Source organism: Pelecanus crispus, chromosome 13 (genome assembly GCF_030463565.1).
Source record: "Pelecanus crispus isolate bPelCri1 chromosome 13, bPelCri1.pri, whole genome shotgun sequence".
Classification (NCBI taxonomy): domain Eukaryota; kingdom Metazoa; phylum Chordata; class Aves; order Pelecaniformes; family Pelecanidae; genus Pelecanus; species Pelecanus crispus.
In genome coordinates, this window is record NC_134655.1 from 14,561,846 (window position 1) to 14,584,999 (window position 23,154).

The window sequence follows — 23,154 nt, forward strand, 5'->3', positions numbered from 1 at the left end:
GGCCGGAGGTCCCAGGGAGCAGGGGCGCAGCGAGCCTCTCCCCGCATCAGTGCCCGAGGAGAGCGGCTTCTCAACGTCTCCCTCGCCTGGAGCTCGCCGTCAAGAGGGCCACGGCGTGACTGTCCCCGCGTCGGCACCTGCAGATGCTCAGGCACTGGCCCCTCCCCTGCCTGCAGCCACGCCCCAGCTGGCAGATGACCGTGCCAAAACTGTCGGCGCTGCTCAGGGCGTCCTGAGTGACCGGAGCTTGGCAGCGAGGCTGGAGAGCCAAGGGCCTGCCCCTGTTGGCCCCGTAACGTGTGGCGCTGATCTGGCAGACCTGGAGGAAGAGGGGGAAGAGGTCCCTGGCAGAGACGCTGCAGGAGAGGGAGGCCGCGACACAGCGAGCGCGTCTCTTGCTCCGTCGGAGGGCGCAGGCACACAGGCAGCAGCTGCTGCCCTGGCCGGAGGTGCCGGGCACGAGGGGCACAGAGCACCTCTCCCCACCCAGCCCCTCGCCTACAGCTCTCCTTCCCCCATAGGCATTGCCGCCCTCCCGCGCGCCCCAGCTCGCCGGCGATGGCCCTCCGTCCTGCGGACAGCTTGTCGGGCTCTGCGCAGGGCTTTGCGCTGCAGCTGCCTCAAGGGACAGTGAGAGCAGCAGCGCCCGGCTGCCAGCACCTTGCCAGCGCGCTTGCCTGGCCACGCCCTGCTCCCGAGGCGCGCAGCCTGTCCTCTCTCCTTATTAAATTCCTTCCTGGCTCTATCCCGGCTGAGGGCTCTCTGTCATGTGTGCACGTGCGTGCGCGCGGGGCTGTGAGTGCAGCGGCTGGCCTCAGACCACGGGGCGCAGGGTCCCTGTGTCCCTGGGGCAGTGACTGGAGCGAGTGCGGGCGTGTGAGGGAGTGTGCTGGCCCGCGAAGATCAAGCCCCACGTGCTGGTGAGCAGGCGACGTGACCTGGGAGCAAGGGCCTGCGGGGCTCTCTGCCGGCCAGCCCTGGCTGTGAGAGACCCTGGGCGTCTCCGGTGGTGAGAGCACGGGGGCTCAGCTGTGGGACCAGGGCAGTCCCGTTCGGCTCGGGGGGGTCTGGGACGGGCTGGAGCAGCGGCTGGACAAGGGCTGCGGCCTTGGGGGCTCCTACCTGCGGGGGCCAGCAGCTGGGGAGACTGGCATCCAGGCTGGGCCAGCTACTGGGCAGGCTGAGCGTCTGAGCCCAGCTGCTGGAGGGGTGGCCCCTTGCCCACGCGAGCACGTGCGGCCTCCCTGGTGGCCTTCGGGGGCGGGGGAGGGGGGGGGGGGCGGCGGGTAAAGCCCCTCACGCTGACACTGAGGGTTGCTAAATGAAGAGAGGACTGTGGTCTGGAGGGGCCACTTGCGTTGGGGGTACTTGGTGAGGTGCTGGCAGCCGGGGGCAGGGGGCTGCAGAGGTGGCCTCTTGTGGTGCTGCAGCCCCCACCCCGGGCCACTCTGACATCCCAGGATAAGCCCTCTTGTGCTCTTATCTTGGTCATAACGACCTGGGAGTCAGGCACTCTCTGTCCACACCTGGGCTATCTGCTGCCTGAGTTGTGTACCGGAACGACTCGGCACGAATTTGTGGCCAGAAGGGAAAATACTGACCAAAGCCAATCACCTCGAGATCCTATAAATAGCCATCCAAGAGGGAGACCTTTCTGAGGTCTCCGGGACCGCAGCGGGCTGTGTGACCCACTATCTGCCCCTGAGCTGGGACGCCTCTCAGGGTAGATTTTGCGAGGATTGAAGGATTGTCCATTGATTTTGCGAGGACTCGAAGGCCTGACTTGGTGAGGTTCACCGACTGTCCCGTTGATGAAGGCCAGCACATAAAAGCGAGTAATTCATGAAACGCAGAAAAAGGGAAATTTTAATCACAGGTTAACCTCGGTGCGTGTGTGTGCAGTTTGGCTCTACATACATATATATATTATCCCTATTCACACACACCGTTGACCAAGTCTGAGACTCAGATTGGACCTAGCCGCACCTAGACTCCTCTCTGAAAGGAGCAGAGAAAGCAAGGGGGTCTCTTCTGAACCTCGTGGCTCAGCGGGAGGGTCCCCCTTATCCCCTGCACCCACGGTCCCTCTGTGGATCATTCTAACTCGAGTGTAGCTGAATCTTCCGTGGTGCACTCCTTCCATGCCAGCAGTAGAGGGAACCTCGCCATTCTCGAATCTTTAACTAAGTCGCTATCTTGATGGTAACAAATTCCATCCAATTGCTGTTTCAAACTGGCTGATGCTTAGGTGCTGCTAGGAATTATACAAGCTAACGCTGCGATCTATCTCAAAACTAGTAATGAATCTTAAATCGCTGCTAGCCAAAGCCGTGTAAGAAATCATATCGGTGACAAACTGGTGCAGTCGGCAGGATCCACAAATCTGTATTTGCGACGCCTGTGTGCGAGGTAGAGCGGGGGTTGCCCTGTGCCGGACACGGCCGGTGCCGGCCGGTGCTAGCTGGCTCCGCCACGGCCCCAGCGCAGCCACAGCTCAGCCTGTCAGCGAGGCTGGGGGCGCCTCTGGGAAAATGCCCAGCAAAGGCCACGGGGGTGACAGAGCGGAGGATGGACTAGAGGCCGCCAGAGGTGCCTCCCAACCCGCACCCTGCTGGGGGCCTGTGCGTCCGTGTCCCCAGGGCGCTGCCGTCCAACGGGCGTGGGCGTCTCCAGGGTGAGCGCCAGGCCTGTGTGACCGGGGGCGGCATCGTGCCCAGAGGCCATTGTGATGCGAGGGCGTCCCCACGGCAGCCGTGGGGGCTCCTGTGGGGCCAGAGCCCTTAGGGTGGCCACTCCCAGGAGAGCGGCTGCGTCAGGAGGCAGCATCTCCCCTGGGGACCTGTGGCAGGTGTCCAAGAGTGGAACACGAAGATGCCCCAGAAGCAGGAGGCGAACGCTGGCTCCCAGCCCGACAAGGGGCTGCGGCACCTGCAGGAGCACCGCCAAGTGAGGGATGGGGCTGGAGGGAGAGGCGGGCGGTGGGACATGGGGACGGCCAGGGGCGAGACAGGCAGCCCTGAGCACCTCCGGCCTGGCCACAGCCGTGCCACCCGCCAGGGCTTTCTCTGGGGCAGGGTCGGCTCTGGGACGGCTGCAGCCCGCGCACAGGCAGAGAGCAGCGCGGAGCCCAGTTCAGCCTGGCTGGAGCGGCCTTCAAGGAGCTGCCTGGATGCCGAGGCCGGGCCTGCCGGCACTGCGGGGGCCGCTCTGCCCACGCAGCCGCCTCCATCCCGCACCTCCTCCTTCTCCCCACAGGTGCGCCGCAGGCAGCCACAGGCAGCGCCGCAGCGCAGCGGCACCACAGCCTCGTCCCTCTGCGGGGACAGGCTGCCACCGCTGCCCTGCCCAGCCAGCTCACAGAGCACTTGCAGCCGTTGCACCCAGGTAGGGAGGGACCTGGCGGGAGACAGGGCCGAACAGCTCCCCGACCCCGGGAGGCGCTGGCGGGAAGGCGGGAGGTGCCCGAGGGGACGGGTGTGTCCGGACCCCAGCAAGCTGAGACCCCCGTGCCGTGCCCGGCAGCCTGCCCGGGCACGCTGGGGGTGCTCCCGAGACCCGGTGGGGGGCCCACGCAGGGACCAGCGCTCTCCCCAGCCGCCTCTGCGAGCAGGGCAGCAGCCGCCTGTGGGGCTGAGCACTGGCCTCAGAGCTGGCAGGACGGCCCAGCCGGCCGCAGGGCGTCTCCCGCTGGCACGCGGGGCTGAAAGCACCACGGTGACGCGGCCTTTGTCCGCGTCTTCTCTTGCAGGCGGACAAGCCGGAGGGCTGGGAGGCACTGCCCCGCAGCAGGGTCACACGGGGAGAAAGAGCACCCATGCCAGCCTTGCCACCTCTCCCAAAGCTTGAAGCGACGCAGGCAGCTGCACCCCGCTGTGCACTTGCAGCTCCAGCAGCAGGATCTGCAAATGCAAAGGTCACCAAGCTGCCCGCTCTGCCAGCAGCAGCAACCGCCGGATCTTCTCTGAGAGGCAGAGCGCGTGCTGTGGGCCCCGTGGCCAGCGGCCACCGAGAGCTTGCCCCACCTGCTCGGGGCATCCTCGGTGAGCGGGGCATGGCAGCGAGGGCTGAGAGATGGGGGCCTGCCCCACGCGGCCACACGACCCGTGACGCGGCTCTGGAGCCCGCGGTCCAGTCGTTGGTGTCAGGGATCCTGAGGCACGTTGCGGCCGCAAGCCGGGGAGCCGGCCAGCAGCTGGCGGCACAGGGGCACCTTGCGCGCACCGCTGCTCTGGCGACAGCTACCAGAGCAGCGCAGGTGCAGGCCGCCAAGGGCGGCAAGGGCCCTGCAGCTCAGCCGAGACCTCGTCCCCATGCTCCAGGGGGCACCGGGGCTGCTGGCGAGGCCCGTGCACCGCTTCCCCTGGGCAGCTGCACGGGCAAAGGGCACTCGGCACGGCCGGTGGCAAGGCAGGGCTGTCGTCTGCCACCCTTGCGTCTTGTCCACGGCAAGCCGCTGCGCACACGGCCTCTGCATGCCCCGAAGCGTCTGGTGGTCCTGCGAATTGAGATGCAGCTGGTGGAGGATGAGGACGACGACAAATCGTCTCAAGACCTGTCAGGACAGGGTCAGCTGGAGGAAGACGTCTCCATCCGTACCATCTGGGCCAGCCCCAGTCTGCTGAGACTCAGCCAGGAGCCACACGCAGGCCCTCACAAGGTGCCCGGCTCGGCCGGCAGCATGGACAGAGACGCCGCAGGAGAGGCACATGACCGCCCGCAGCGCGCGTCTCCTGCCCCGTCGGCAGCCTCGGACCTAGAGCCGGCAGCTTTTTGCCTGGCCGCAGGTCCTGGGCGCCAGGGGCACAGCGAGCCTCCCCCAGCATCAGCGCCTGAAGCTGTACGGTCGTCGGCTCCTCCCTTGCCTGCGGCCATGCTCCAGGCGGCAGATGGTAGTGCCGATGCTGTGGGCACTGCTCAGGGCATCCTGGGCGACCAGGACTCGGCAGCGGGGGCTGAGGGCCAGGGGCCTGCCCCCCTTGGCTCCGTAACCGGTGACGCTGCTCTGCAGGACCTGGAGGAAGAGCGGGAAGAGGTCCCCGACAGAGACGCTGCAGGAGAGGCAGCAAGCGACGTGAAGAGCGCGTCTCTTGCCCCTTTAACAGACGGAGATGCAGCGCCAGCAGAGTGTTGCCTGGCCGGAGGTCCCAGGGAGCAGGGGCGCAGCGAGCCTCTCCCCGCATCAGTGCCCGAGGAGAGCGGCTTCTCAACGTCTCCCTCGCCTGGAGCTCGCCGTCAAGAGGGCCACGGCGTGACTGTCCCCGCGTCGGCACCTGCAGATGCTCAGGCACTGGCCCCTCCCCTGCCTGCAGCCACGCCCCAGCTGGCAGATGACCGTGCCAAAACTGTCGGCGCTGCTCAGGGCGTCCTGAGTGACCGGAGCTTGGCAGCGAGGCTGGAGAGCCAAGGGCCTGCCCCTGTTGGCCCCGTAACGTGTGGCGCTGATCTGGCAGACCTGGAGGAAGAGGGGGAAGAGGTCCCTGGCAGAGACGCTGCAGGAGAGGGAGGCCGCGACACAGCGAGCGCGTCTCTTGCTCCGTCGGAGGGCGCAGGCACACAGGCAGCAGCTGCTGCCCTGGCCGGAGGTGCCGGGCACGAGGGGCACAGAGCACCTCTCCCCACCCAGCCCCTCGCCTACAGCTCTCCTTCCCCCATAGGCATTGCCGCCCTCCCGCGCGCCCCAGCTCGCCGGCGATGGCCCTCCGTCCTGCGGACAGCTTGTCGGGCTCTGCGCAGGGCTTTGCGCTGCAGCTGCCTCAAGGGACAGTGAGAGCAGCAGCGCCCGGCTGCCAGCACCTTGCCAGCGCGCTTGCCTGGCCACGCCCTGCTCCCGAGGCGCGCAGCCTGTCCTCTCTCCTTATTAAATTCCTTCCTGGCTCTATCCCGGCTGAGGGCTCTCTGTCATGTGTGCACGTGCGTGCGCGCGGGGCTGTGAGCGCAGCGGCTGGCCTCAGACCACGGGGCGCAGGGTCCCTGTGTCCCTGGGGCAGTGACTGGAGCGAGTGCGGGCGTGTGAGGGAGTGTGCTGGCCCGCGAAGATCAAGCCCCACGTGCTGGTGAGCAGGCGACGTGACCTGGGAGCAAGGGCCTGCGGGGCTCTCTGCCGGCCAGCCCTGGCTGTGAGAGACCCTGGGCGTCTCCGGTGGTGAGAGCACGGGGGCTCAGCTGTGGGACCAGGGCAGTCCCGTTCGGCTCGGGGGGGTCTGGGACGGGCTGGAGCAGCGGCTGGACAAGGGCTGCGGCCTTGGGGGCTCCTACCTGCGGGGGCCAGCAGCTGGAGAGACTGGCATCCAGGCTGGGCCAGCTACTGGGCAGGCTGAGCGTCTGAGCCCAGCTGCTGGAGGGGTGGCCCCTTGCCCACGCGAGCACGTGCGGCCTCCCTGGTGGCCTTCGGGGGGGGGGGGGGGGGGGGGCGGCGGGTAAAGCCCCTCACGCTGACACTGAGGGTTGCTAAATGAAGAGAGGACTGTGGTCTGGAGGGGCCACTTGCGTTGGGGGTACTTGGTGAGGTGCTGGCAGCCGGGGGCAGGGGGCTGCAGAGGTGGCCTCTTGTGGTGCTGCAGCCCCCACCCCGGGCCACTCTGACATCCCAGGATAAGCCCTCTTGTGCTCTTATCTTGGTCATAACGACCTGGGAGTCAGGCACTCTCTGTCCACACCTGGGCTATCTGCTGCCTGAGTTGTGTACCGGAACGACTCGGCACGAATTTGTGGCCAGAAGGGAAAATACTGACCAAAGCCAATCATCTCGAGATCCTATAAATAGCCATCCAAGAGGGAGACCTTTCTGAGGTCTCCGGGACCGCAGCGGGCTGTGTGACCCACTATCTGCCCCTGAGCTGGGACGCCTCTCAGGGTAGATTTTGCGAGGATTGAAGGATTGTCCATTGATTTTGCGAGGACTCGAAGGCCTGACTTGGTGAGGTTCACCGACTGTCCCGTTGATGAAGGCCAGCACATAAAAGCGAGTAATTCATGAAACGCAGAAAAAGGGAAATTTTAATCACAGGTTAACCTCGGTGCGTGTGTGTGCAGTTTGGCTCTACATACATATATATATTATCCCTATTCACACACACCGTTGACCAAGTCTGAGACTCAGATTGGACCTAGCCGCACCTAGACTCCTCTCTGAAAGGAGCAGAGAAAGCAAGGGGGTCTCTTCTGAACCTCGTGGCTCAGCGGGAGGGTCCCCCTTATCCCCTGCACCCACGGTCCCTCTGTGGATCATTCTAACTCGAGTGTAGCTGAATCTTCCGTGGTGCACTCCTTCCATGCCAGCAGTAGAGGGAACCTCGCCATTCTCGAATCTTTAACTAAGTCGCTATCTTGATGGTAACAAATTCCATCCAATTGCTGTTTCAAACTGGCTGATGCTTAGGTGCTGCTAGGAATTATACAAGCTAACGCTGCGATCTATCTCAAAACTAGTAATGAATCTTAAATCGCTGCTAGCCAAAGCCGTGTAAGAAATCATATCGGCGACAAACTGGTGCAGTCGGCAGGATCCACAAATCTGTATTTGCGACGCCTGTGTGCGAGGTAGAGCGGGGGTTGCCCTGTGCCGGACACGGCCGGTGCCGGCCGGTGCTAGCTGGCTCCGCCACGGCCCCAGCGCAGCCACAGCTCAGCCTGTCAGCGAGGCTGGGGGCGCCTCTGGGAAAATGCCCAGCAAAGGCCACGGGGGTGACAGAGCGGAGGATGGACTAGAGGCCGCCAGAGGTGCCTCCCAACCCGCACCCTGCTGGGGGCCTGTGCGTCCGTGTCCCCAGGGCGCTGCCGTCCAACGGGCGTGGGCGTCTCCAGGGTGAGCGCCAGGCCTGTGTGACCGGGGGCGGCATCGTGCCCAGAGGCCATTGTGATGCGAGGGCGTCCCCACGGCAGCCGTGGGGGCTCCTGTGGGGCCAGAGCCCTTAGGGTGGCCACTCCCAGGAGAGCGGCTGCGTCAGGAGGCAGCATCTCCCCTGGGGACCTGTGGCAGGTGTCCAAGAGTGGAACACGAAGATGCCCCAGAAGCAGGAGGCGAACGCTGGCTCCCAGCCCGACAAGGGGCTGCGGCACCTGCAGGAGCACCGCCAAGTGAGGGATGGGGCTGGAGGGAGAGGCGGGCGGTGGGACATGGGGACGGCCAGGGGCGAGACAGGCAGCCCTGAGCACCTCCGGCCTGGCCACAGCCGTGCCACCCGCCAGGGCTTTCTCTGGGGCAGGGTCGGCTCTGGGACGGCTGCAGCCCGCGCACAGGCAGAGAGCAGCGCGGAGCCCAGTTCAGCCTGGCTGGAGCGGCCTTCAAGGAGCTGCCTGGATGCCGAGGCCGGGCCTGCCGGCACTGCGGGGGCCGCTCTGCCCACGCAGCCGCCTCCATCCCGCACCTCCTCCTTCTCCCCACAGGTGCGCCGCAGGCAGCCACAGGCAGCGCCGCAGCGCAGCGGCACCACAGCCTCGTCCCTCTGCGGGGACAGGCTGCCACCGCTGCCCTGCCCAGCCAGCTCACAGAGCACTTGCAGCCGTTGCACCCAGGTAGGGAGGGACCTGGCGGGAGACAGGGCCGAACAGCTCCCCGACCCCGGGAGGCGCTGGCGGGAAGGCGGGAGGTGCCCGAGGGGACGGGTGTGTCCGGACCCCAGCAAGCTGAGACCCCCGTGCCGTGCCCGGCAGCCTGCCCGGGCACGCTGGGGGTGCTCCCGAGACCCGGTGGGGGGCCCACGCAGGGACCAGCGCTCTCCCCAGCCGCCTCTGCGAGCAGGGCAGCAGCCGCCTGTGGGGCTGAGCACTGGCCTCAGAGCTGGCAGGACGGCCCAGCCGGCCGCAGGGGGTCTCCCGCTGGCACGCGGGGCTGAAAGCACCACGGTGACGCGGCCTTTGTCCGCGTCTTCTCTTGCAGGCGGACAAGCCGGAGGGCTGGGAGGCACTGCCCCGCAGCAGGGTCACACGGGGAGAAAGAGCACCCATGCCAGCCTTGCCACCTCTCCCAAAGCTTGAAGCGACGCAGGCAGCTGCACCCCGCTGTGCACTTGCAGCTCCAGCAGCAGGATCTGCAAATGCAAAGGTCACCAAGCTGCCCGCTCTGCCAGCAGCAGCAACCGCCGGATCTTCTCTGAGAGGCAGAGCGCGTGCTGTGGGCCCCGTGGCCAGCGGCCACCGAGAGCTTGCCCCACCTGCTCGGGGCATCCTCGGTGAGCGGGGCATGGCAGCGAGGGCTGAGAGATGGGGGCCTGCCCCACGCGGCCACACGACCCGTGACGCGGCTCTGGAGCCCGCGGTCCAGTCGTTGGTGTCAGGGATCCTGAGGCACGTTGCGGCCGCAAGCCGGGGAGCCGGCCAGCAGCTGGCGGCACAGGGGCACCTTGCGCGCACCGCTGCTCTGGCGACAGCTACCAGAGCAGCGCAGGTGCAGGCCGCCAAGGGCGGCAAGGGCCCTGCAGCTCAGCCGAGACCTCGTCCCCATGCTCCAGGGGGCACCGGGGCTGCTGGCGAGGCCCGTGCACCGCTTCCCCTGGGCAGCTGCACCGGCAAAGGGCACTCGGCACGGCCGGTGGCAAGGCAGGGCTGTCGTCTGCCACCCTTGCGTCTTGTCCACGGCAAGCCGCTGCGCACACGGCCTCTGCATGCCCCGAAGCGTCTGGTGGTCCTGCGAATTGAGATGCAGCTGGTGGAGGATGAGGACGACGACAAATCGTCTCAAGACCTGTCAGGACAGGGTCAGCTGGAGGAAGACGTCTCCATCCGTACCATCTGGGCCAGCCCCAGTCTGCTGAGACTCAGCCAGGAGCCACACGCAGGCCCTCACAAGGTGCCCGGCTCGGCCGGCAGCATGGACAGAGACGCCGCAGGAGAGGCACATGACCGCCCGCAGCGCGCGTCTCCTGCCCCGTCGGCAGCCTCGGACCTAGAGCCGGCAGCTTTTTGCCTGGCCGCAGGTCCTGGGCGCCAGGGGCACAGCGAGCCTCCCCCAGCATCAGCGCCTGAAGCTGTACGGTCGTCGGCTCCTCCCTTGCCTGCGGCCATGCTCCAGGCGGCAGATGGTAGTGCCGATGCTGTGGGCACTGCTCAGGGCATCCTGGGCGACCAGGACTCGGCAGCGGGGGCTGAGGGCCAGGGGCCTGCCCCCCTTGGCTCCGTAACCGGTGACGCTGCTCTGCAGGACCTGGAGGAAGAGCGGGAAGAGGTCCCCGACAGAGACGCTGCAGGAGAGGCAGCAAGCGACGTGAAGAGCGCGTCTCTTGCCCCTTTAACAGACGGAGATGCAGCGCCAGCAGAGTGTTGCCTGGCCGGAGGTCCCAGGGAGCAGGGGCGCAGCGAGCCTCTCCCCGCATCAGTGCCCGAGGAGAGCGGCTTCTCAACGTCTCCCTCGCCTGGAGCTCGCCGTCAAGAGGGCCACGGCGTGACTGTCCCCGCGTCGGCACCTGCAGATGCTCAGGCACTGGCCCCTCCCCTGCCTGCAGCCACGCCCCAGCTGGCAGATGACCGTGCCAAAACTGTCGGCGCTGCTCAGGGCGTCCTGAGTGACCGGAGCTTGGCAGCGAGGCTGGAGAGCCAAGGGCCTGCCCCTGTTGGCCCCGTAACGTGTGGCGCTGATCTGGCAGACCTGGAGGAAGAGGGGGAAGAGGTCCCTGGCAGAGACGCTGCAGGAGAGGGAGGCCGCGACACAGCGAGCGCGTCTCTTGCTCCGTCAGAGGGCGCAGGCACACAGGCAGCAGCTGCTGCCCTGGCCGGAGGTGCCGGGCACGAGGGGCACAGAGCACCTCTCCCCACCCAGCCCCTCGCCTACAGCTCTCCTTCCCCCATAGGCATTGCCGCCCTCCCGCGCGCCCCAGCTCGCCGGCGATGGCCCTCCGTCCTGCGGACAGCTTGTCGGGCTCTGCGCAGGGCTTTGCGCTGCAGCTGCCTCAAGGGACAGTGAGAGCAGCAGCGCCCGGCTGCCAGCACCTTGCCAGCGCGCTTGCCTGGCCACGCCCTGCTCCCGAGGCGCGCAGCCTGTCCTCTCTCCTTATTAAATTCCTTCCTGGCTCTATCCCGGCTGAGGGCTCTCTGTCATGTGTGCACGTGCGTGCGCGCGGGGCTGTGAGCGCAGCGGCTGGCCTCAGACCACGGGGCGCAGGGTCCCTGTGTCCCTGGGGCAGTGACTGGAGCGAGTGCGGGCGTGTGAGGGAGTGTGCTGGCCCGCGAAGATCAAGCCCCACGTGCTGGTGAGCAGGCGACGTGACCTGGGAGCAAGGGCCTGCGGGGCTCTCTGCCGGCCAGCCCTGGCTGTGAGAGACCCTGGGCGTCTCCGGTGGTGAGAGCACGGGGGCTCAGCTGTGGGACCAGGGCAGTCCCGTTCGGCTCGGGGGGGTCTGGGACGGGCTGCAGCAGCGGCTGGACAAGGGCTGCGGCCTTGGGGGCTCCTACCTGCGGGGGCCAGCAGCTGGGGAGACTGGCATCCAGGCTGGGCCAGCTACTGGGCAGGCTGAGCGTCTGAGCCCAGCTGCTGGAGGGGTGGCCCCTTGCCCACGCGAGCACGTGCGGCCTCCCTGGTGGCCTTCGGGGGCGGGGGAGGGGGGGGGGGGCGGCGGGTAAAGCCCCTCACGCTGACACTGAGGGTTGCTAAATGAAGAGAGGACTGTGGTCTGGAGGGGCCACTTGCGTTGGGGGTACTTGGTGAGGTGCTGGCAGCCGGGGGCAGGGGGCTGCAGAGGTGGCCTCTTGTGGTGCTGCAGCCCCCACCCCGGGCCACTCTGACATCCCAGGATAAGCCCTCTTGTGCTCTTATCTTGGTCATAACGACCTGGGAGTCAGGCACTCTCTGTCCACACCTGGGCTATCTGCTGCCTGAGTTGTGTACCGGAACGACTCGGCACGAATTTGTGGCCAGAAGGGAAAATACTGACCAAAGCCAATCATCTCGAGATCCTATAAATAGCCATCCAAGAGGGAGACCTTTCTGAGGTCTCCGGGACCGCAGCGGGCTGTGTGACCCACTATCTGCCCCTGAGCTGGGACGCCTCTCAGGGTAGATTTTGCGAGGATTGAAGGATTGTCCATTGATTTTGCGAGGACTCGAAGGCCTGACTTGGTGAGGTTCACCGACTGTCCCGTTGATGAAGGCCAGCACATAAAAGCGAGTAATTCATGAAACGCAGAAAAAGGGAAATTTTAATCACAGGTTAACCTCGGTGCGTGTGTGTGCAGTTTGGCTCTACATACATATATATATTATCCCTATTCACACACACCGTTGACCAAGTCTGAGACTCAGATTGGACCTAGCCGCACCTAGACTCCTCTCTGAAAGGAGCAGAGAAAGCAAGGGGGTCTCTTCTGAACCTCGTGGCTCAGCGGGAGGGTCCCCCTTATCCCCTGCACCCACGGTCCCTCTGTGGATCATTCTAACTCGAGTGTAGCTGAATCTTCCGTGGTGCACTCCTTCCATGCCAGCAGTAGAGGGAACCTCGCCATTCTCGAATCTTTAACTAAGTCGCTATCTTGATGGTAACAAATTCCATCCAATTGCTGTTTCAAACTGGCTGATGCTTAGGTGCTGCTAGGAATTATACAAGCTAACGCTGCGATCTATCTCAAAACTAGTAATGAATCTTAAATCGCTGCTAGCCAAAGCCGTGTAAGAAATCATATCGGCGACAAACTGGTGCAGTCGGCAGGATCCACAAATCTGTATTTGCGACGCCTGTGTGCGAGGTAGAGCGGGGGTTGCCCTGTGCCGGACACGGCCGGTGCCGGCCGGTGCTAGCTGGCTCCGCCACGGCCCCAGCGCAGCCACAGCTCAGCCTGTCAGCGAGGCTGGGGGCGCCTCTGGGAAAATGCCCAGCAAAGGCCACGGGGGTGACAGAGCGGAGGATGGACTAGAGGCCGCCAGAGGTGCCTCCCGACCCGCACCCTGCTGGGGGCCTGTGCGTCCGTGTCCCCAGGGCGCTGCCGTCCAACGGGCGTGGGCGTCTCCAGGGTGAGCGCCAGGCCTGTGTGACCGGGGGCGGCATCGTGCCCAGAGGCCATTGTGATGCGAGGGCGTCCCCACGGCAGCCGTGGGGGCTCCTGTGGGGCCAGAGCCCTTAGGGTGGCCACTCCCAGGAGAGCGGCTGCGTCAGGAGGCAGCATCTCCCCTGGGGACCTGTGGCAGGTGTCCAAGAGTGGAACACGAAGATGCCCCAGAAGCAGGAGGCGAACGCTGGCTCCCAGCCCGACAAGGGGCTGCGGCACCTGCAGGAGCACCGCCAAGTGAGGGATGGGGCTGGAGGGAGAGGCGGGCGGTGGGACATGGGGACGGCCAGGGGCGAGACAGGCAGCCCTGAGCACCTCCGGCCTGGCCACAGCCGTGCCACCCGCCAGGGCTTTCTCTGGGGCAGGGTCGGCTCTGGGACGGCTGCAGCCCGCGCACAGGCAGAGAGCAGCGCGGAGCCCAGTTCAGCCTGGCTGGAGCGGCCTTCAAGGAGCTGCCTGGATGCCGAGGCCGGGCCTGCCGGCACTGCGGGGGCCGCTCTGCCCACGCAGCCGCCTCCATCCCGCACCTCCTCCTTCTCCCCACAGGTGCGCCGCAGGCAGCCACAGGCAGCGCCGCAGCGCAGCGGCACCACAGCCTCGTCCCTCTGCGGGGACAGGCTGCCACCGCTGCCCTGCCCAGCCAGCTCACAGAGCACTTGCAGCCGTTGCACCCAGGTAGGGAGGGACCTGGCGGGAGACAGGGCCGAACAGCTCCCCGACCCCGGGAGGCGCTGGCGGGAAGGCGGGAGGTGCCCGAGGGGACGGGTGTGTCCGGACCCCAGCAAGCTGAGACCCCCGTGCCGTGCCCGGCAGCCTGCCCGGGCACGCTGGGGGTGCTCCCGAGACCCGGTGGGGGGCCCACGCAGGGACCAGCGCTCTCCCCAGCCGCCTCTGCGAGCAGGGCAGCAGCCGCCTGTGGGGCTGAGCACTGGCCTCAGAGCTGGCAGGACGGCCCAGCCGGCCGCAGGGGGTCTCCCGCTGGCACGCGGGGCTGAAAGCACCACGGTGACGCGGCCTTTGTCCGCGTCTTCTCTTGCAGGCGGACAAGCCGGAGGGCTGGGAGGCACTGCCCCGCAGCAGGGTCACACGGGGAGAAAGAGCACCCATGCCAGCCTTGCCACCTCTCCCAAAGCTTGAAGCGACGCAGGCAGCTGCACCCCGCTGTGCACTTGCAGCTCCAGCAGCAGGATCTGCAAATGCAAAGGTCACCAAGCTGCCCGCTCTGCCAGCAGCAGCAACCGCCGGATCTTCTCTGAGAGGCAGAGCGCGTGCTGTGGGCCCCGTGGCCAGCGGCCACCGAGAGCTTGCCCCACCTGCTCGGGGCATCCTCGGTGAGCGGGGCATGGCAGCGAGGGCTGAGAGATGGGGGCCTGCCCCACGCGGCCACACGACCCGTGACGCGGCTCTGGAGCCCGCGGTCCAGTCGTTGGTGTCAGGGATCCTGAGGCACGTTGCGGCCGCAAGCCGGGGAGCCGGCCAGCAGCTGGCGGCACAGGGGCACCTTGCGCGCACCGCTGCTCTGGCGACAGCTACCAGAGCAGCGCAGGTGCAGGCCGCCAAGGGCGGCAAGGGCCCTGCAGCTCAGCCGAGACCTCGTCCCCATGCTCCAGGGGGCACCGGGGCTGCTGGCGAGGCCCGTGCACCGCTTCCCCTGGGCAGCTGCACGGGCAAAGGGCACTCGGCACGGCCGGTGGCAAGGCAGGGCTGTCGTCTGCCACCCTTGCGTCTTGTCCACGGCAAGCCGCTGCGCACACGGCCTCTGCATGCCCCGAAGCGTCTGGTGGTCCTGCGAATTGAGATGCAGCTGGTGGAGGATGAGGACGACGACAAATCGTCTCAAGACCTGTCAGGACAGGGTCAGCTGGAGGAAGACGTCTCCATCCGTACCATCTGGGCCAGCCCCAGTCTGCTGAGACTCAGCCAGGAGCCACACGCAGGCCCTCACAAGGTGCCCGGCTCGGCCGGCAGCATGGACAGAGACGCCGCAGGAGAGGCACATGACCGCCCGCAGCGCGCGTCTCCTGCCCCGTCGGCAGCCTCGGACCTAGAGCCGGCAGCTTTTTGCCTGGCCGCAGGTCCTGGGCGCCAGGGGCACAGCGAGCCTCCCCCAGCATCAGCGCCTGAAGCTGTACGGTCGTCGGCTCCTCCCTTGCCTGCGGCCATGCTCCAGGCGGCAGATGGTAGTGCCGATGCTGTGGGCACTGCTCAGGGCATCCTGGGCGACCAGGACTCGGCAGCGGGGGCTGAGGGCCAGGGGCCTGCCCCCCTTGGCTCCGTAACCGGTGACGCTGCTCTGCAGGACCTGGAGGAAGAGCGGGAAGAGGTCCCCGACAGAGACGCTGCAGGAGAGGCAGCAAGCGACGTGAAGAGCGCGTCTCTTGCCCCTTTAACAGACGGAGATGCAGCGCCAGCAGAGTGTTGCCTGGCCGGAGGTCCCAGGGAGCAGGGGCGCAGCGAGCCTCTCCCCGCATCAGTGCCCGAGGAGAGCGGCTTCTCAACGTCTCCCTCGCCTGGAGCTCGCCGTCAAGAGGGCCACGGCGTGACTGTCCCCGCGTCGGCACCTGCAGATGCTCAGGCACTGGCCCCTCCCCTGCCTGCAGCCACGCCCCAGCTGGCAGATGACCGTGCCAAAACTGTCGGCGCTGCTCAGGGCGTCCTGAGTGACCGGAGCTTGGCAGCGAGGCTGGAGAGCCAAGGGCCTGCCCCTGTTGGCCCCGTAACGTGTGGCGCTGATCTGGCAGACCTGGAGGAAGAGGGGGAAGAGGTCCCTGGCAGAGACGCTGCAGGAGAGGGAGGCCGCGACACAGCGAGCGCGTCTCTTGCTCCGTCAGAGGGCGCAGGCACACAGGCAGCAGCTGCTGCCCTGGCCGGAGGTGCCGGGCACGAGGGGCACAGAGCACCTCTCCCCACCCAGCCCCTCGCCTACAGCTCTCCTTCCCCCATAGGCATTGCCGCCCTCCCGCGCGCCCCAGCTCGCCGGCGATGGCCCTCCGTCCTGCGGACAGCTTGTCGGGCTCTGCGCAGGGCTTTGCGCTGCAGCTGCCTCAAGGGACAGTGAGAGCAGCAGCGCCCGGCTGCCAGCACCTTGCCAGCGCGCTTGCCTGGCCACGCCCTGCTCCCGAGGCGCGCAGCCTGTCCTCTCTCCTTATTAAATTCCTTCCTGGCTCTATCCCGGCTGAGGGCTCTCTGTCATGTGTGCACGTGCGTGCGCGCGGGGCTGTGAGCGCAGCGGCTGGCCTCAGACCACGGGGCGCAGGGTCCCTGTGTCCCTGGGGCAGTGACTGGAGCGAGTGCGGGCGTGTGAGGGAGTGTGCTGGCCCGCGAAGATCAAGCCCCACGTGCTGGTGAGCAGGCGACGTGACCTGGGAGCAAGGGCCTGCGGGGCTCTCTGCCGGCCAGCCCTGGCTGTGAGAGACCCTGGGCGTCTCCGGTGGTGAGAGCACGGGGGCTCAGCTGTGGGACCAGGGCAGTCCCGTTCGGCTCGGGGGGGTCTGGGACGGGCTGCAGCAGCGGCTGGACAAGGGCTGCGGCCTTGGGGGCTCCTACCTGCGGGGGCCAGCAGCTGGGGAGACTGGCATCCAGGCTGGGCCAGCTACTGGGCAGGCTGAGCGTCTGAGCCCAGCTGCTGGAGGGGTGGCCCCTTGCCCACGCGAGCACGTGCGGCCTCCCTGGTGGCCTTCGGGGGCGGGGGAGGGGGGGGGGGGGCGGCGGGGTAAAGCCCCTCACGCTGACACTGAGGGTTGCTAAATGAAGAGAGGACTGTGGTCTGGAGGGGCCACTTGCGTTGGGGGTACTTGGTGAGGTGCTGGCAGCCGGGGGCAGGGGGCTGCAGAGGTGGCCTCTTGTGGTGCTGCAGCCCCCACCCCGGGCCACTCTGACATCCCAGGATAAGCCCTCTTGTGCTCTTATCTTGGTCATAACGACCTGGGAGTCAGGCACTCTCTGTCCACACCTGGGCTATCTGCTGCCTGAGTTGTGTACCGGAACGACTCGGCACGAATTTGTGGCCAGAAGGGAAAATACTGACCAAAGCCAATCATCTCGAGATCCTATAAATAGCCATCCAAGAGGGAGACCTTTCTGAGGTCTCCGGGACCGCAGCGGGCTGTGTGACCCACTATCTGCCCCTGAGCTGGGACGCCTCTCAGGGTAGATTTTGCGAGGATTGAAGGATTGTCCATTGATTTTGCGAGGACTCGAAGGCCTGACTTGGTGAGGTTCACCGACTGTCCCGTTGATGAAGGCCAGCACATAAAAGCGAGTAATTCATGAAACGCAGAAAAAGGGAAATTTTAATCACAGGTTAACCTCGGTGCGTGTGTGTGCAGTTTGGCTCTACATACATATATATATTATCCCTATTCACACACACCGTTGACCAAGTCTGAGACTCAGATTGGACCTAGCCGCACCTAGACTCCTCTCTGAAAGGAGCAGAGAAAGCAAGGGGGTCTCTTCTGAACCTCGTGGCTCAGCGGGAGGGTCCCCCTTATCCCCTGCACCCACGGTCCCTCTGTGGATCATTCTAACTCGAGTGTAGCTGAATCTTCCGTGGTGCACTCCTTCCATGCCAGCAGTAGAGGGAACCTCGCCATTCTCGAATCTTTAACTAAGTCGCTATCTTGATGGTAACAAATTCCATCCAATTGCTGTTTCAAACTGGCTGATGCTTAGGTGCTGCTAGGAATTATACAAGCTAACGCTGCGATCTATCTCAAAACTAGTAATGAATCTTAAATCGCTGCTAGCCAAAGCCGTGTAAGAAATCATATCGGCGACAAACTGGTGCAGTCGGCAGGATCCACAAATCTGTATTTGCGACGCCTGTGTGCGAGGTAGAGCGGGGGTTGCCCTGTGCCGGACACGGCCGGTGCCGGCCGGTGCTAGCTGGCTCCGCCACGGCCCCAGCGCAGCCACAGCTCAGCCTGTCAGCGAGGCTGGGGGCGCCTCTGGGAAAATGCCCAGCAAAGGCCACGGGGGTGACAGAGCGGAGGATGGACTAGAGGCCGCCAGAGGTGCCTCCCAACCCGCACCCTGCTGGGGGCCTGTGCGTCCGTGTCCCCAGGGCGCTGCCGTCCAACGGGCGTGGGCGTCTCCAGGGTGAGCGCCAGGCCTGTGTGACCGGGGGCGGCATCGTGCCCAGAGGCCATTGTGATGCGAGGGCGTCCCCACGGCAGCCGTGGGGGCTCCTGTGGGGCCAGAGCCCTTAGGGTGGCCACTCCCAGGAGAGCGGCTGCGTCAGGAGGCAGCATCTCCCCTGGGGACCTGTGGCAGGTGTCCAAGAGTGGAACACGAAGATGCCCCAGAAGCAGGAGGCGAACGCTGGCTCCCAGCCCGACAAGGGGCTGCGGCACCTGCAGGAGCACCGCCAAGTGAGGGATGGGGCTGGAGGGAGAGGCGGGCGGTGGGACATGGGGACGGCCAGGGGCGAGACAGGCAGCCCTGAGCACCTCCGGCCTGGCCACAGCCGTGCCACCCGCCAGGGCTTTCTCTGGGGCAGGGTCGGCTCTGGGACGGCTGCAGCCCGCGCACAGGCAGAGAGCAGCGCGGAGCCCAGTTCAGCCTGGCTGGAGCGGCCTTCAAGGAGCTGCCTGGATGCCGAGGCCGGGCCTGCCGGCACTGCGGGGGCCGCTCTGCCCACGCAGCCGCCTCCATCCCGCACCTCCTCCTTCTCCCCACAGGTGCGCCGCAGGCAGCCACAGGCAGCGCCGCAGCGCAGCGGCACCACAGCCTCGTCCCTCTGCGGGGACAGGCTGCCACCGCTGCCCTGCCCAGCCAGCTCACAGAGCACTTGCAGCCGTTGCACCCAGGTAGGGAGGGACCTGGCGGGAGACAGGGCCGAACAGCTCCCCGACCCCGGGAGGCGCTGGCGGGAAGGCGGGAGGTGCCCGAGGGGACGGGTGTGTCCGGACCCCAGCAAGCTGAGACCCCCGTGCCGTGCCCGGCAGCCTGCCCGGGCACGCTGGGGGTGCTCCCGAGACCCGGTGGGGGGCCCACGCAGGGACCAGCGCTCTCCCCAGCCGCCTCTGCGAGCAGGGCAGCAGCCGCCTGTGGGGCTGAGCACTGGCCTCAGAGCTGGCAGGACGGCCCAGCCGGCCGCAGGGGGTCTCCCGCTGGCACGCGGGGCTGAAAGCACCACGGTGACGCGGCCTTTGTCCGCGTCTTCTCTTGCAGGCGGACAAGCCGGAGGGCTGGGAGGCACTGCCCCGCAGCAGGGTCACACGGGGAGAAAGAGCACCCATGCCAGCCTTGCCACCTCTCCCAAAGCTTGAAGCGACGCAGGCAGCTGCACCCCGCTGTGCACTTGCAGCTCCAGCAGCAGGATCTGCAAATGCAAAGGTCACCGAGCTGCCCGCTCTGCCAGCAGCAGCAACCGCCGGATCTTCTCTGAGAGGCAGAGCGCGTGCTGTGGGCCCCGTGGCCAGCGGCCACCGAGAGCTTGCCCCACCTGCTCGGGGCATCCTCGGTGAGCGGGGCATGGCAGCGAGGGCTGAGAGATGGGGGCCTGCCCCACGCGGCCACACGACCCGTGACGCGGCTCTGGAGCCCGCGGTCCAGTCGTTGGTGTCAGGGATCCTGAGGCACGTTGCGGCCGCAAGCCGGGGAGCCGGCCAGCAGCTGGCGGCACAGGGGCACCTTGCGCGCACCGCTGCTCTGGCGACAGCTACCAGAGCAGCGCAGGTGCAGGCCGCCAAGGGCGGCAAGGGCCCTGCAGCTCAGCCGAGACCTCGTCCCCATGCTCCAGGGGGCACCGGGGCTGCTGGCGAGGCCCGTGCACCGCTTCCCCTGGGCAGCTGCACGGGCAAAGGGCACTCGGCACGGCCGGTGGCAAGGCAGGGCTGTCGTCTGCCACCCTTGCGTCTTGTCCACGGCAAGCCGCTGCGCACACGGCCTCTGCATGCCCCGAAGCGTCTGGTGGTCCTGCGAATTGAGATGCAGCTGGTGGAGGATGAGGACGACGACAAATCGTCTCAAGACCTGTCAGGACAGGGTCAGCTGGAGGAAGACGTCTCCATCCGTACCATCTGGGCCAGCCCCAGTCTGCTGAGACTCAGCCAGGAGCCACACGCAGGCCCTCACAAGGTGCCCGGCTCGGCCGGCAGCATGGACAGAGACGCCGCAGGAGAGGCACATGACCGCCCGCAGCGCGCGTCTCCTGCCCCGTCGGCAGCCTCGGACCTAGAGCCGGCAGCTTTTTGCCTGGCCGCAGGTCCTGGGCGCCAGGGGCACAGCGAGCCTCCCCCAGCATCAGCGCCTGAAGCTGTACGGTCGTCGGCTCCTCCCTTGCCTGCGGCCATGCTCCAGGCGGCAGATGGTAGTGCCGATGCTGTGGGCACTGCTCAGGGCATCCTGGGCGACCAGGACTCGGCAGCGGGGGCTGAGGGCCAGGGGCCTGCCCCCCTTGGCTCCGTAACCGGTGACGCTGCTCTGCAGGACCTGGAGGAAGAGCGGGAAGAGGTCCCCGACAGAGACGCTGCAGGAGAGGCAGCAAGCGACGTGAAGAGCGCGTCTCTTGCCCCTTTAACAGACGGAGATGCAGCGCCAGCAGAGTGTTGCCTGGCCGGAGGTCCCAGGGAGCAGGGGCGCAGCGAGCCTCTCCCCGCATCAGTGCCCGAGGAGAGCGGCTTCTCAACGTCTCCCTCGCCTGGAGCTCGCCGTCAAGAGGGCCACGGCGTGACTGTCCCCGCGTCGGCACCTGCAGATGCTCAGGCACTGGCCCCTCCCCTGCCTGCAGCCACGCCCCAGCTGGCAGATGACCGTGCCAAAACTGTCGGCGCTGCTCAGGGCGTCCTGAGTGACCGGAGCTTGGCAGCGAGGCTGGAGAGCCAAGGGCCTGCCCCTGTTGGCCCCGTAACGTGTGGCGCTGATCTGGCAGACCTGGAGGAAGAGGGGGAAGAGGTCCCTGGCAGAGACGCTGCAGGAGAGGGAGGCCGCGACACAGCGAGCGCGTCTCTTGCTCCGTCAGAGGGCGCAGGCACACAGGCAGCAGCTGCTGCCCTGGCCGGAGGTGCCGGGCACGAGGGGCACAGAGCACCTCTCCCCACCCAGCCCCTCGCCTACAGCTCTCCTTCCCCCATAGGCATTGCCGCCCTCCCGCGCGCCCCAGCTCGCCGGCGATGGCCCTCCGTCCTGCGGACAGCTTGTCGGGCTCTGCGCAGGGCTTTGCGCTGCAGCTGCCTCAAGGGACAGTGAGAGCAGCAGCGCCCGGCTGCCAGCACCTTGCCAGCGCGCTTGCCTGGCCACGCCCTGCTCCCGAGGCGCGCAGCCTGTCCTCTCTCCTTATTAAATTCCTTCCTGGCTCTATCCCGGCTGAGGGCTCTCTGTCATGTGTGCACGTGCGTGCGCGCGGGGCTGTGAGCGCAGCGGCTGGCCTCAGACCACGGGGCGCAGGGTCCCTGTGTCCCTGGGGCAGTGACTGGAGCGAGTGCGGGCGTGTGAGGGAGTGTGCTGGCCCGCGAAGATCAAGCCCCACGTGCTGGTGAGCAGGCGACGTGACCTGGGAGCAAGGGCCTGCGGGGCTCTCTGCCGGCCAGCCCTGGCTGTGAGAGACCCTGGGCGTCTCCGGTGGTGAGAGCACGGGGGCTCAGCTGTGGGACCAGGGCAGTCCCGTTCGGCTCGGGGGGGTCTGGGACGGGCTGCAGCAGCGGCTGGACAAGGGCTGCGGCCTTGGGGGCTCCTACCTGCGGGGGCCAGCAGCTGGGGAGACTGGCATCCAGGCTGGGCCAGCTACTGGGCAGGCTGAGCGTCTGAGCCCAGCTGCTGGAGGGGTGGCCCCTTGCCCACGCGAGCACGTGCGGCCTCCCTGGTGGCCTTCGGGGGCGGGGGAGGGGGGGGGGGGCGGCGGGTAAAGCCCCTCACGCTGACACTGAGGGTTGCTAAATGAAGAGAGGACTGTGGTCTGGAGGGGCCACTTGCGTTGGGGGTACTTGGTGAGGTGCTGGCAGCCGGGGGCAGGGGGCTGCAGAGGTGGCCTCTTGTGGTGCTGCAGCCCCCACCCCGGGCCACTCTGACATCCCAGGATAAGCCCTCTTGTGCTCTTATCTTGGTCATAACGACCTGGGAGTCAGGCACTCTCTGTCCACACCTGGGCTATCTGCTGCCTGAGTTGTGTACCGGAACGACTCGGCACGAATTTGTGGCCAGAAGGGAAAATACTGACCAAAGCCAATCATCTCGAGATCCTATAAATAGCCATCCAAGAGGGAGACCTTTCTGAGGTCTCCGGGACCGCAGCGGGCTGTGTGACCCACTATCTGCCCCTGAGCTGGGACGCCTCTCAGGGTAGATTTTGCGAGGATTGAAGGATTGTCCATTGATTTTGCGAGGACTCGAAGGCCTGACTTGGTGAGGTTCACCGACTGTCCCGTTGATGAAGGCCAGCACATAAAAGCGAGTAATTCATGAAACGCAGAAAAAGGGAAATTTTAATCACAGGTTAACCTCGGTGCGTGTGTGTGCAGTTTGGCTCTACATACATATATATATTATCCCTATTCACACACACCGTTGACCAAGTCTGAGACTCAGATTGGACCTAGCCGCACCTAGACTCCTCTCTGAAAGGAGCAGAGAAAGCAAGGGGGTCTCTTCTGAACCTCGTGGCTCAGCGGGAGGGTCCCCCTTATCCCCTGCACCCACGGTCCCTCTGTGGATCATTCTAACTCGAGTGTAGCTGAATCTTCCGTGGTGCACTCCTTCCATGCCAGCAGTAGAGGGAACCTCGCCATTCTCGAATCTTTAACTAAGTCGCTATCTTGATGGTAACAAATTCCATCCAATTGCTGTTTCAAACTGGCTGATGCTTAGGTGCTGCTAGGAATTATACAAGCTAACGCTGCGATCTATCTCAAAACTAGTAATGAATCTTAAATCGCTGCTAGCCAAAGCCGTGTAAGAAATCATATCGGCGACAAACTGGTGCAGTCGGCAGGATCCACAAATCTGTATTTGCGACGCCTGTGTGCGAGGTAGAGCGGGGGTTGCCCTGTGCCGGACACGGCCGGTGCCGGCCGGTGCTAGCTGGCTCCGCCACGGCCCCAGCGCAGCCACAGCTCAGCCTGTCAGCGAGGCTGGGGGCGCCTCTGGGAAAATGCCCAGCAAAGGCCACGGGGGTGACAGAGCGGAGGATGGACTAGAGGCCGCCAGAGGTGCCTCCCAACCCGCACCCTGCTGGGGGCCTGT